Below are 15,596 nucleotides of genomic sequence, written 5' to 3'. Positions count from 1 at the left end.
ATACTGCCGCCGTGCCAACACAGTGGGTCAATAGGCAGTCGATCCAGCTAAAGGGTTAATTTGCGGCCAGACTTGTGGGTAACGGTTGAACAGGTGCCAAACTGTTTGCCATATGTGGTAAAACAGGGTTCAGTTATGGGTGCTGATTTTGGGGTTCACCTGGGTGCACATCCACATTAACAGTGGGTCAAAGTCACTAGCACAGGCCTGTGGCTGATTACTATATAGGGCCCTAGGTACAGCACCGTAGCCGTGGTATGGGCTGCAAAAGGGGTCCCCAGGGCTCCAACTCCACTCACCCCACTCCTGGTGTCCCCTGCCGGATCAGCTGTAGAGTCCGCTGTGCCCTCTGTGTGGCTTTGTAGGGAACCGCGCCGAAGGTATCATGCAGGCGGGAGTCGCAAGTACGCGAGGCCGCGGCTCCGCACGTTTTACTAGGCCTCAGCCGGAACTCTGGCCGGCGACGTGCTGGGAGACTGGGGATTGAGGCAGCGGGTGGCGGACAGTGTTCCAGCCCTAGTGGGCTTACTTAGCTGTTGGGGTTTGGAGCCTTTGTGGGTGGATGGGGCGCCGAGGTGGTTGGAGCCCCAGGAGCGCCACAAGATGCGACTTTCCAGCAGACCAGGCCAGCCACGCCCCTCAATGAGATCTTTAATTGGTTAAAGAGGATGCAAACATGGTCCAATCTTCTTTGCGCAGGTTTTTTGCGCAAACCTAGTACATTCCCCCCATAGTCTATTAAAAATGGCCCCAATATGGATTTATGTAGCTACAGTACCATTGTGTGCAAGGTACTGTTTTATTATTACAGAGAAAAAGGAAATAATTTAAAATTAGAATCATTTGCTTAAAATAGATTGTATGGGGAAGGGTTCTTCTGGATAATGAATCCCATGCCTATACTATACTATATCATTTTTTGTTTTCTTTTTCCTTTAGTCTTTTTCCTGTTCTCTTAATATTTTTCCTCTTAAAAATGAAACTCTTCATGGCAGTTTGCTTTTATGTGGCTTTGTTTTTATCTTAGAAATCACTGCAAAGAGCAGAGACGTTTGCATGTCCATATAGCGGGTAGAAATGTTATCATGGTTGATGCACTCTGTTAGGCTGATGTTATAACTTACTGTAAATGGTGAAAAGTTGCACTTGTATCAGCAACCTATAACATAGTTAAATAGGTAATTTGGGTTGAAATAAGACCAAAGTCCTTCAAGTTCAAACCCCCCCCAGTGCACATATATACATATATTGATACTGACTGACTCACATAAATAAACTATATATATATATATATATATATATATATATATATATATATATATATATATATACAGTATACTAAACCTCTAGATCTGTAGAGCTAAAGATCACAATGCTTTGCATGATCACTGGAGGATATTTTTCTGCTGCTCTCTGTCTCTCTGTTCACTTGTATGGTATTTCTAGATGCATATTTATCAAAGGGTGAACTTTAACTTTAACCCTTTCATAAAATGTTCCTAAAAATCCCATAAATGTGAATAGAGAGCAGCAGAATTTCTGGCAACTGCTGGCATGCTCGCTTTCACCTTTTGATAAATAAGCCCAATAGTGAGAGCTCTCTCTCTCCCATAAATATCATGAATGGTTTAATTAAAAAGTGGCTTATACAGATTACATTTTCTAGGAATACTGAATACCACATAATCATCAAAAGGACTTTAGGTGTGGCTACATGCTTTAATATCCTGAACAGAATGCAAAAACTGAGGTGGAAGAAATATATAATCTATCCATTAATCATTTATTATAATGTCATTGCTTAAACAGGGAAGCTTTTAGCTGGCACACAACCAGTATCCCCAATAGAAAGCAAAATGTTTTCTACACTTGGGGTACTAGTTTCAGGGCAGAGTCCAATCACCCTTGCTCATCTTCTGACCTGCAACTAACCATTCAGATTAAAATAAAGTAGTGAAGAGAACAAATCACATGATGCACGGGCCATTAATTAACAGATCAATCGTATGATGATGAGAGTTTTGTCCGACAAATAGTAGTGACAGTCTCCCATTGATATCGTCAGATAGGCAGTACATGCAGAGATATTATGGGTAGACTATATAAATATTTTAACTTGTCTGATCGACTGGTACCAAAAATGACACTCCACACATGGTCCGAAAATCATGCGAACCTTCATTTCCTATGATGGTATCTTTGCGTCTATGGTCAGAGTAAGAAATATCATACCTGTGCACCGGGCAAATTTGCACCTAGGCAGTAACCCAGATACGTGTTTTTAATGTTCAACCTGCTGCTGGCTGACAAAAGCTATTTACTGATTGATTGCCATGGGTTACTCCCCAGGTGTAAATTTGCCCTTTATTTATAAACGAGCCCCAAGGAAGTCCTGTTAATTCCATATTACCTGTTGATGTGCAAATTTCATGTTACTGACACCAGAAATTAAACCTTTTTTTTACATCTATCATAATATTGCTTTCACATGCTATTTATAATTTTGCCATAAAAGTATTTACAGATGCTTTTACATTACCCATCTGATCCCCCATCTGAGCCATATTTGAACTTCAGCAGTCAGCATTAGAAACTCTAACTGACATTTTTACTTACAAAAGCAGAACTAGCAGTGAAAAACGTTCAACATGACCTATAGGTAACTTTTGATGTACATTAATATTTTGAATAATATTTTTTTAGTGTCAGTATCACTTTAAATCTTCCTTCCAGTTTGCAAATGTATGGTTTGTTTTTCCTGACTGTTGGGTAGCCGAGGATGAGTAGAGTATAACAATGCTTTATTAGCAGGATCTCATGCAACTTTTACTTTTAAGCTGTCAGGAAGTATGCACAGTATAAGTCTGGGCACAGTGACATCTACAGGCCATTTGTATAAATACCACATATTCCCCTTTAAGTTGGAAAGCATTTGGGCAAATGTAATAAACAATGCATCTTAAAGCAATAATATACATCACATAGTCCTGGGTCCATGCAGGTAGTTTTCTGATTCTCTCAGTATGCCTTATAGGTTCACTTCCTTCAGGCCTATTGCAGTTGACATCGGGAGAAGGAAAATGTCCTTCATCAAATGGAGCTTCTCCAAAGTCATATCTAACAGGAGCAAGACGACTTGCATTCCAGTCCATCAGACAGTTCATATGTGTATGGTCCTCGCTGGCATCTCACTTCAAGTGGTGTATTAAATTTAGATTATCCTTGTTTCAGTATTCCTGGTTTCTTAATTCTGACTAAAGATCCAGGTTAAAAGTGTTCTTCTCTTGCACCACGTTTTCTGTCAGTATAAGTCTTGCATTTGGCTTGGTGACGTTTCACAATGTCAGCAGTAGATAATTTTGTTGGCACAGTATTTTGTGGAAGTTTGATATCTGCAACATGTAACTTAGTGCACATCTGTCTGCCATGTAATAATTCAGCTGGAGATAATTGAGTTGTTGCATGGCGCGTTGCTCTGTAGTTATGTAGGAAATCTGTTGTAAATACTTTCCAAGATTTCCCAGTAAGATTTGCTGTCTGTAGTGCTTCTTTCAGACTTCAGTTGAATCGCTCGATTTCTCCATTTGCTTGTGGGCAATACACTGAAGATTTCCTATGCACAATATTCCTCTCTCTCAGAAAGAATTCAAACTCATATGAGACAAACTGTGGTCCGTTGTATGATATTAACTCCTTTGGATTACCTTCTCTGCTGAAGACTGTAGACAGAAATGTTATTACTGTAAAAATTACTTTATAAATTTGTTCTGTTGTACAGTGCTTTGCCCTCAAGGAGCGCTTTACAAATAAAAATATACATACATACTGTAGCTGATGTTATATGAGAAACAAATGCAATTTCAGGCCATTTACTGTAATAGTCTATCAAGGTTATAGCAAATCTGCAGTCTATAGGAGCATCTGTAAAAGGACCCACAATATCAATAGCAAGTTTTTCCCATGCTGAATCAGGGAATGGTACTGGCTGAAGTGGTGGTGTATGTGTGATAGCTGTTTTGTCATGATTCTGACAAGTAACACAAGAATGAATGGCAGTTACCACATCAGCATCCAATACTGGCCACCACTATAGTTCTCGTAGTCTTTGTTTTGTACGTACAATTTGTTGATGACTCTCATGTGCAAGTTGTATGACCTTTCTCGCAAGGTCTCTGGTACCAATAAAGGATGAGCTCCACAGACAACATAGCCATCTACTAAGGACAGTTAGTGTCTAATCCTGTAGTAAGGTTGAAGATCAGGACTTAGTTTCTTCTCAGCATTTGGCCATTTGCTTTGTAATAAATCCCGTAGTTTTACTTGAATTGGACATGTGAGACAAGCTTGCTTAAAATCAGCAGCTGTAACTGCAGATGATAGTAAATCAGTCAATGCTACAACTTCTATGTCCTCATCCAGTGTATCAGAAGCTGCAGGTAAACGTAAACGTGACAAACAATCAGCAGTAACATTTTTCAAACCTGGTTTGTATTGAATTTTGTAGTTGAAATTCACTAGCCTTGCTGACCATCAAGCTATACGCATTCCAGCTCTTTCTTTGTTGTAAGCAGTGTAGTTAAAGGGCTATGATCAGTGCATAAGATAAATTCTCTACCCCATAGGTAGGTTCTCCCTTTTTCTGTTGCCCAAACACATGCTAGAGCTTCTTTTTCAATAGTGGAATACTTACGCTCTGTCTCAGTAAGTGTTCTGGATGCAAAAGCAACAGTTTTCTCTGTATGATCAGCATGGATCTGTGTGAGAACTGCACCAACGCCATAGTCTGAAGCATCTGTAGTAACCATAGTTGGTAGTGCAGGATCAAATAAAGCTAGCGCTGGACTGTTCACAATTAGCTGTTTCACTATTTCAAAGCTATGTTGAGCAGACTCTGACCACACCAGACTGAAAGTTCCACGTAGTAGTGCTCTAAGTGGCCCCACAACTGAAGCATAGTTGGGAATAAACTTAGAATACCATTAAGTAAGACCTGAGAAAGCTCGTAAGGTCTGGAAATCGGAAATCAGATGGAGGAGGTGCTTGTGTTACATGGTCAGGGTCAGGCAGTAATCCATCTTGTGAGATTATATGACCCAGAAATGACAGCTGAGTTTGTCTGAAGTGGCACTTGGAAAGGTTCAGTTTCAGTCCTGCAGAATCAATGCATTTCAGAACCTTTTCTAGGTACTTATCATGAAGATCCATAGTTGGAGCGTAGACTATTATATTATCCAAGTAGCATTCTACACCAGGTATGCCATGGAGTATAGAAGACATCAGAAAACAACTCGGTGCTGAAGCCAGTCCATAAGGTACACTCTTGAACCGAAACAAAACATAATGGGTGATAAATGCAGTGAGGTCTCTGCTTTCCTCATGCAGTAATACTTGATTATAAGCACTCTGAAGATCCAGAGTAGAAAAGAATGTTGCTCCTCTGAGTTCTGAAAATATTTCCTCTATGTGTGGCAAGGGATGATCATCCATAACAACTGCTTTATTAGGTTCACGGAGCTCAACACACAATTGAATACCTCCAGTTTTCTTCATTGTTACAACAATTTGTGAAACCTATTCAGAGGATTCTGATTTTTCAATCAATCTTGCTCTACCAGTTTCTTTAGTTCCTATGAGACAGTCTCCCTTATAGAGTACCTCAATTTCTGGCGTACTGGTTTAACATCTGGTCTCAACTTAACTTTGTGTGCAAAGTTTTTTGCACAACCCAGTGAAGTGTTGCTTTGTGGTGAAATTTTAGACACTGGCTGTGTGGCAGGCACTGCTGCTGTAGTAATGAGACCATCAACTAATTGTAGGTTTAATGCAGCAAAGAGATCCCTTCCAAGTATAGCAGTACCCTTATTCACAATGTAAAAGTCACATTTTGCAGTATTTGATTCAAATTGTACAGTCACTGGCAAGCAACCAAGCACAGGGATTGGATCCTTTAAGTAACTGACAGTTTCAGGGCAGGTGCAACAAGCGGATCTTTTGCAAAGTATTTCAAGAAAATATCCTTTGGTAGTATAGAAACAGCTGAACCTGTATCAAGCATCAGGTTGATACAGGCAGTACTGACACTGACAGTGCATATTAACTTGTCTAGAATAAATGTACCAGCTTTATCCACACTTAATACTGTAACATTTGTAGTAGTGACTGTACTATAGCCTTTGCAGGACATGTAACATGATTTGCAGTGTGTTGTGTTGAACCACAGCGAAAGCAGTATTTTCTATTTGTATTTGCTGCACGGTTTTGCAGTGTAGGTGAATCCCTTTCCTTAGCACTGTATTTTGTCTGTGACTGTGCATTATTAGACCACAGTGCTGAATTCACAATCTGTACATTTCCAGCAGTTCCCTGACTGAGAGTTTTAGCCTCTGCTACTGCTGTTTCAATTTGGCTAGCAACTGTAATAGCCTTTGCAAGGGTTAAATCCTGCTCTAGGAGCAGTCTCTCTCTAATGAGAGGTGAGTTTGTTTTTCCACTACTTGGTCTCTTAGCATTTCATCTGTTAGATTCCCAAACTCAAAGGTAACAACCAGCTCTCTCAAAGCTGCTACAAATTGTTCTGGCGGAATTTACTCTCTCTTTACTCTTGGCACGAAAAAGTTCTTTATAGCAGTAAGAGCAGTTTCATAAGTATCACCAGGTAATGGCAATGTATAGAATATACGCTGTCCCTCTGCTCCCAGGCAGTGAATAAGTAAAGCACGCTTTCTAGCAGCAGAAATCTCCCCTTTGTCAGCAGCAATAATGTAATTTTCAACAAACGGATCCAAGCAGTAAAAGGTATGGTAGGCTCACCAGGGTTTGGGAGAAAGGGTGCAGGCTGCTGCAGAGGTAGAAAAGGCGTCCTTGTCGCCATTTGTTGTGTTTTGGGTAGCCGAGGATGAGTAGAGTATAGGAGAGTAGAGTGCTTTATTAGCAGGCTCTTATGCAGCCATTACACAACAGTAACTTTCACTTTTAAGCTACCAGGAAGAATGCAAGTATGCAAGACTGTCAAGGTTGGGGTTGTTTTCTCTGGAAAAAAGGCGCTTGCGAGGGGACATGATTACACTTTACAAGTACATTAGAGGACATTATAGACAAATAGCAGGGGACCTTTTTACCCATAAAGTGGATCACCGTACCAGAGGCCACCCCTTCAGACTAGAAGAAAGGAACTTTCATTTGAAGCAACGTAGGTGGTTCTTCACAGTCAGGACAGTGAGGTTGTAGAATGCACTGCCGGATGATGTTGTGATGGCTGATTCTGTTAATGCCTTTAAGAATGGCTTGGATGATTTTTTGGAGAGACAGAATATCAAAGGCTATTGTGATACTAAACTCTATAGTTAGTATAGGTATGGGTATATATAACTTATGTGAAAGTAGAGAGGTGTGTGTGTATGGATGCTGGGCTTTCATTTGGAGTGGTTGAACTTGATGGACTTTGTCTTTTTTCAACCCAAATTAACTATGTAACTATGTTGGTTCTTCAACCTGAACACCCCCAGCCCTGCCCCAACCTGGATCCTACTTGATCTCTCCCTCCTCTTCCTCCTGGATGTCTCCTCATCCCCCGGATCAATTTTCAGCCTGCACACCCTAGGTTAGTGTCACACACACATAATCATGCACCTTTTCCACTAATACAAACTTGCATTTACAAACACATACATTTTAGGGGGATTGGGGGGGACCACACATTTACAGCACTCGCACATACTTGCACACATGCAAATACGTTTTTTACTGCATCATGTGCCCACAACACAAATGCATTAAAGTGTACAACCAGAATGTATGTTGTTTTTGTCAAAATGCTGCTGCCCAGTCCCTCAAATTAGTCAAAACTCACTGAAAAGTGGAACCTATTGTGTTGCATTGAATGACAAACCTACACTGTTTCTTATCTATTTGCTAATCCACAATCTAAAAACATATATTAGGGGCCATTTACTGAATGATGGGCAGGGTTAAAGTGCAAAAACTTTAGGAAGCCTTTTCCCACCTTTCAGAAAAAAGTAAACTCTCCCACCCCCTTACTTGCATGTCATTCAGATGCACAAATTATAGAGCAGTCGTGGCCACTTGCACCATGGCAGTAGGTAAGGAGAGGGCCACTTTGTGCCCACCACGGTTGTAATCTGCATGTTTGCTGGATTTCTAAAGTGCAAAGGTGAGACTTTGCATCCCTTAGTGCTCTAGCACTTGGGCACATGGTCATGTTAAATAACCCCTATTTTGTTAAAGGCCAATTCTCCTTGATTTAATCAGTAAATATCTGTATGGTACTGTCTAAAATGCTCTTATGAAAATCAAATGTCTACATGTTACGTAGCTAGTTACATAGTTAAATTGGGTTGAAAAAAGTCCATCAAGTTCAACCCCTCCAAATGAAAACCCAGCATCCATACACATACCCCTCCCTACTTTCACATAAATTATATATATACCCATATCTATACTAACTATAGAGTTTAGTATCACAATAGCCTTTGATATTATGTCTGTCCAAGAAATCATCCAAGCCATTCTTAAAGGGGACCCGTCACCCAAAAAAAAATTCCAAATCCTATTTTATGACATTAGTCAAGCAAAATGAACTTTAATTACACTATATAAATTATTTGAATCTTTTTTCCTTCAGTCTGGGAATGCATAATTATAACAAGCAGGCAGGAGCCATTTTGTGGACACTGTTATTAAGACAAGCCTTGTATCATCTCAGAATCTTGTTTGTGCACCAGAATGGGGGACCTGATGTCCATCCCCGTGTCCTGGTTACACAATTAAATAGTGAAGAGAATGGGGGAATGTGGGGAGAGCAGTGACATGTAGTAAGTGCTGAATGAAAGTGAAAGTAATTGTCTGCCCCGCCTCTATGCCACTGGCATAGAGGAGGGGCAGACAATATTTGATTGACAGCTGAGTTTTTTAAATGAGTTTACAACAGCTATGAATGCTTTAATAAAAAATAGAAATTGGATTTTATGTTTAATTTGAAAAGGACTTTTATTATACAGATTTTTGTGTCTGGGTGACAGGTCCACTTTAAAGGCATTAACTGAATCAGCCATCACAACATCACCCGGCAGTGCATTCCACAACCTCACTGTCCTCACTGTGAAGAACCCCCTACGTTGCTTCAAATGAAAGTTCTTTTCTTCTAGTCTGAAGATGTGTCCTCTGGTACGGTGATCCTCTTTATGGGTAAAAAGGTCCCCTCTTATTTGTCTATAATGTCCTCTAATGTACTTGTAAAGTTTAATCATGTCCCCTCGCAAGCGCCTTTTTTGCTCAGCTCCTCGTCAAAAGTAATTTTATTTTTCTGAAAAGACCTATTGTACATAATAACATACTGGTACATACTCTTGGTGGTCTATTTATCATTACAATAATATTATTGGTGATGTTGCTCATGGCAACCAATCAGATCTTTGCTTTTGTTTTTCAACTGTTGAAATCTAATTGCTGATGCTTTGAGCCTATGATTAAAACTTGAGCATTCGCAATGTGCAAGACTGTAAGTTGTCTTATGTGTGCTTACAATAAAGTCTACAGTTTCTTTACTTTGTCTGTCTGTGGGATCTTTGAATGCCTGCTGTTCTTCCATGCTATGATCCTACTCCTCAAGCTGTAGGTCTGGGGGATGTGCAATCTAATCCCATGTGGTTACTAGTGAGCTGTTTTCACATGTTTGTGGTTACACACTAAATTATTACTACCTGTGGTGATATTATTGAGCATTTAGACAACGTTTTACCTCCTTTACTGCTTACTTTGCATAGATGCTGCTTTGTTAAAAAGGGCTTTGAAATTCCCTTGGAAATTGCACAGACAAAATGCACGAATATGTGGTCCAGATTTACGGCAGGTACTCCTAAATTAGTTTAAATGGATCAGCTATAAAGCATTTTATGCTCATGCCAATAAAGAATGTCCTATCTATTTCATGTCCTATAAATTATGTTAGAAAGTGTAAAAATAGATTGTGTCAAAAGCATAATATGCAAATTCTTATTCTATATTCTTATGACTGAACTCTGCAATTTAATTTAAATATACATTTACCTGCTGTATGCCTTATGTTTGTAACCAACACTTTGCTAGCACAATTACAGCAACAAATCAAATGTTTATTTTAAGCAATAAATCCTGCCTTCTCATTGGTCACTTGTAAACCCAGGGCCACAAAACAGGAATGCTATGCACTACAACACCAACCTGTCTTTCATGCTATTTACTGGCAGAATAAAAAACGTAAAATGATTTTACTTAATGAAAATCAACTGTATTTCATGAAATGTGTTAGGCAATAGTGACAATAATGAAAATATTTACTTGACACTGTAGCATGTGAGAAGAGACATAGCCAAAAGTGAACCCAAAAACTTGTTTCTTGCATGAAAATGGAACTTGCCAGATAGTTGGATGCCAACATCTAAATATCTAAATATAAGCTATCTTACCAGATAGATATATGATAAAGACCTGTTTAAGAAACTGGATTGTGTCAAATGAATACAATGAAAGGTATGATACATATAGAAATGTAACTAATTATCTCAGAGCATCCTTCATAACTGGCATATTCTGCTCATAGAATTTTATTAGCCATGTCATGATTGTCATAGACATTCTCTGCATTATATACCATGTAACCTTTTCCTATACAGTTAGATATAGAGTAAGTGTTCTTCTTTATTATAGTCACTCAAGATGTATGAAGTAATTTACAACCATTATCTGTGTAGTGTGCATGTAAAAAAATTAGTTGTCGCAGGTCTCTGCACTTTATTTTGGGACCCAGAGCCTCTGCAGCTCCCCCTTGAATAGATCCCTGTCTGCATTCATGAGGCACATATACCCTAAGTTGTGCATTATCCAGACTCCTGCATGACATGATTTGGCTGAAATACCCTTCCTTCAATTGACTTTCAGATTCTTCCCAATGTTTTAGCTGCTTTCACCTTCATTCAAATGAACTTAGGAAGGCTATTGCAGTTAACACATGCAGTGCAGCATCCCATGGAAAGTTACCATTGTCAAATGTCCTGGGGTGTTAAATATACTTTACTATACAATTTTATTTTGTGTAGGGTTGCATTTAGGAAACAACATGTACCTATTAACATTAAAATTGTAATTTTGATTTCAGCAATCTTACATCTCCTGCCTTGCTAAGAAATGCTTTTTTACCTTTTGTCATATCACATTGCTGCTGAGAGTAGAAAGTATGTGCCAGTGCAGGATGTGTTTCAGTATAATGTGACAGCAGGGATACATTGACCCTGATATTTCATTTACTTCTAATGGAAAGGGAAAAAACAGACCTACCATAAAGTGGGTCGCAAACACATGGCATAAAGTTAGCTAGCAAGCAGGCAGAAATGAAGGCTGACCTTTTTCTTTACTACATTGCAAAATGAATAAGAGTCTCTACTCTTCTAGCGAATAATATATGTGTAAAACACACACACAGATATACAGTATATACAATATATATGCTTATTAATTCACAATGGCCAGCTAATTGAAAAATATGTTTTCATGTCTCTGTGCTGCGTTTATTACTCTGTTAATTATTTCTTAATTACTCTTCTGTCCTTGGTTCCAGTGACTTTGCTATAATTCCCTTGTAAATGGGTGCAGATTGGAAGTGTAAACTTTTTTCCCCTGATATGATACTTTGGGCGTGAAGGCTGAAGGGGAATGACAGACTATTCTATGACAGACAATCTCTGGAGTCCCTGCAGTATGTGCTTCTCTTAATTTGTTTGGTTAATTATCCTTTACTGGCACAGAAACAACTCATTAGTGTAGACTGTATATTACCTACTTAATACAGTTTCACAAAGTGTGATATGCTTCACAGCATGTTATCAGAAAGAAATGGATCTGCACTTTCCATTGTGTCTTGTGAAATCATCTTAACTTGCAGAAACAATATTTTTACACTTGAAGATACAGTAACGTGTTCTATGTTTTGGGGCCTGCACGTCTCAAAAAAAATTTGTGGGAATTTTTAAAGTACAATAAGCAAATAAAATAACCATGATGGAGAAGGCAACTCAAGGGACCTGAGTAATTTGTTGAGGTTGAGAAAAAAACTGTTTGTCCACTGAATCGCTTCCTTCTGTCTAGATTTTTTGTAATGAAAGAAAAAATGAAGCAGTTTTATAAAATTGAGGGAGTCAAGAACTTCTACATTAAATTAGTATTAGGATGGTTTGCCTTTAAAATATTTGCAAAAGTTTCTGCCTCCTTATAGCTCTTGCAGAGGCATTTAAATGCACATAAATTATTATTTGACAGGAATAGTTAGGGGGAACTGTGGAGGCAGAGGAGGAAAAGATGAGTGCTTCAGGCAGGAGCTTTTGCAGTGCACATGGGACAATGAGAGCAAAGAACAGGATCAGGGAGATGAGGGCGAAGAGTCAGAGTCTGGAACAGGACTGGAACAGGACTGGAACAGAACAGTGCGGGCAAAGAAAGCAGAACTGGATAAGAGACTGGACAAGAGCAGGACAAATTGGGAGAACAATGCAGACAGGCCTGTAAAGCAGAGTAGGGCTGGAGCAAGATACAAGGTTCAGAAAAGACAAGGCAAGCCAAAGTGCAAACCAGAGCTAGGGGCAATGCCACAGTGCTCAGAAAGACCAATACTCTAGTAGCACTAGTGGTGAGGAGGGCTGGCCTAATATAGGACAGGGTCAGTTCTGATTGGCTGACGCCAACCCATCAATAAGACTGCTGCTAGAAATACACTGCAAAGGCCAGGTGATAAATAGCAAATGAGCCTACTAGCTGCTCACCTGGCCTAATGAATAAAAGCCAAAAACAAGTGGAAGACAAAAATGCTGGCTCTAGTCCTGCTCAAAATTAAATGAAAAACGAATCAAGCACAAAACTGCTCTTTACATCTGTAGAACTATAGCTCACCCAAGGGGCGAAGTCACCTGGGTGTAAAAACCCCAGGTCCAACATTTCAGACACTTGATTCAATCCAACATAATGTGCTTTTAAAGTCAGCAATAGGAACACTCACCAAATCCAGTTGCTGGTGTGCCCCGAACCCATAGCTTGAGGCAGGGGTCCCCAACCTTTTTTACCCATGAGCCACATTCATATGTAAAAAGTTTTGGGGAGCAACACAAGCATTAAAAAGTCCCTTGGGGTGCCAAATAAGGGCTGTGATTGGCTACTTGGTAGCCCCTATGTGAACTGGCAGCCTACAAGATGCTCTACGTGGCACTACACTTAGTTTTTATGTAACCAAAACTTGCTTCCAAGCCTGGAATTCAAAAATTATCACCTGCTTTGAGGACACAGAGAGCAACATCCAATGGGTTGGAGAGCAACATGTTGCTCACGAGCTACTGGTTGGGGATCACTGAGCCTTGAGGCAATAATCACATCAAAAGAAAGCGCACGAACTCCTGCAGCCAGCCGGTGAGGTACTGTAAAAGAAGAAGTTTATTCCATTCTATCAAAAGTCAATCTGTCCTAACACGTTTCGTATCAATAAATACATAGTCATAGGCACAAATGTTAACAAACCATTATAGCCATTTAAACCACATTAAAGGAAATGTCGTCTGGATTAGCCCTGCATAAGGCTTGTCTCCAAGTTCCCAATTAAAAACGTTAATTGTCCCTGGATTTAATCCCAGCAGAGACTTAAAATATTATATGCATCAAAATGTATTTATTTTGTAATTATACTTTTTAAATACATGCAACTGAGCTAAAATGTGAATATTTATAGGTTCAACCAGATAGACTAAAATAAATTAACTCATGCTCTTAGATGAGGTCAGTTCATGTCCCAAACGGGCATCAAACATATTAAATCAAATCCTTTTTATAAAAAGAGATACTAGGAGAAACATTATAATATTTTTAATACTCTTTCTTTTTTAAATACTATTTTGACCTCTACTCTTTACATCTTGTATTAAACATCTACATGTACAAAAATAAAAAAAATTAACAGGTTCTCTGTTATATAATTACACTCTACAGCCAGGGTATTTGCTTTCATTATTCTGACTCCAGTAGGTCAGTAGGCTACTTTAGCAATGCAGAGATAATATCAGAAAATGTGAACTAATTTTTGTAACACTAGAAAGTTCATTCCTAGGTATGTTTTCCTTTCTCATATGTTAACAAAGGACCATGCATTTAAAGTGTGCATGTTTTATTTATTTGTTTTTTTAAATAATGCTCCTTTTCATTCTGTTATATTCATATGATTTAAAATATTACAGATTCAAACTGACAAAGAGCAAGGTGAAAGCTACCTACTTTTCAAAGAATTATTATGCTCACTGGGCTTGAAGAATAAAACAGGTGTTCTTACTCTTCAGCGCCTGTGGACCCTTTTCCATTCATATCATAGTGTATAGTTTCAAACCCTAATCACTGCATTTGGATGGCTCTCAGTTAGGACTCACTGGCTCTCAGTTAGGACTCACTGGGGCAAAGCGGTTACCGACTTGAGATATCATTATCAGAGAATGAGTTCATGCATATGAACGTCTTTGCTTGTTACAGATAAAAAGCTAAACAAACCACCAGAGTCTGGCAGAAATAAGGAAACGATTATCTGTGCCTGGGGGGAAAATTAGGAGCAGAACACCACATGCATGAATGGAAGCAGAAATTAAAATGACGTCAAGTCGACACTTTGGTTCTAAAAATATCCTTGACGAACCATTACAAAAATATTTGTAGAATATGCAAACACATTAAAACACATCTATAACATAAAAAGTATAGATGTCCTGTCAATAAATGCAATGTCAGGATATTTTATAAATATTAATAACAACAACAACAATAATAATAGGAAAAATAAGGGCTTACATGAAAAGCAAAGGGAGACAACTAAAAAATTGATAATGTTGGGGTGAATGAATAAGATTACAGTGTTTTCCATTTGATCCATTTTAGTGATGGGCGAATTTATTCACCAGGCGCGAATTCGCAGCGAATTTGCGCGATTCGCCACCAGCGAATAAATTTGCGAAACGCCCACGAAAATTCGCAGAAAAAAATTCGCCGGCACCAAATTTTTTTTTTCGAAAGAAACGGACGCCGGCATCAAAAACGGTGCCGTTTCGCGAATTTTTCGCCATTTCGTTTCGCCGAAAAATTTGATGCCGGCGTCCGTTTGAATTTCAAAAGTTTTTTTGGCCACTTCGACCATCGAATGGGCTACTTCGACCTTCGACTGTGACTTTGAATCGAACGATTCAAACTCGACCATTCGATAGTCGAAGTACTGTCTCTTTAAGATACAATATATATAATATATATATATATACAATATATATAATCAGCACTATCACTTGCAAAACACCCCCGCACAGGTAGTTTGGACCCTTACAAAGGGTGAGTCACGTGTTCACTACACATAATCTCATTACAGTGACCACAATTTAAACAAAGTTTTGCCTCTCAGTCTGCCAGAATTTGTCTTCATGATATGGCCAACATTAGCCTTCACTAAATTCCCCACTGTTTTTGCTCTCCTGTAAGAGAACAATGATAATTCATTGTTAGTATCCCCCAATGTTTAAAAATTGTGTTTCTCAAAA

This window comes from Xenopus laevis, chromosome 5L (assembly GCF_017654675.1).
Source record: "Xenopus laevis strain J_2021 chromosome 5L, Xenopus_laevis_v10.1, whole genome shotgun sequence".
Taxonomy (NCBI): Eukaryota; Metazoa; Chordata; class Amphibia; order Anura; family Pipidae; genus Xenopus; species Xenopus laevis.
Note: the sequence above shows the minus strand (reverse complement) of the source record.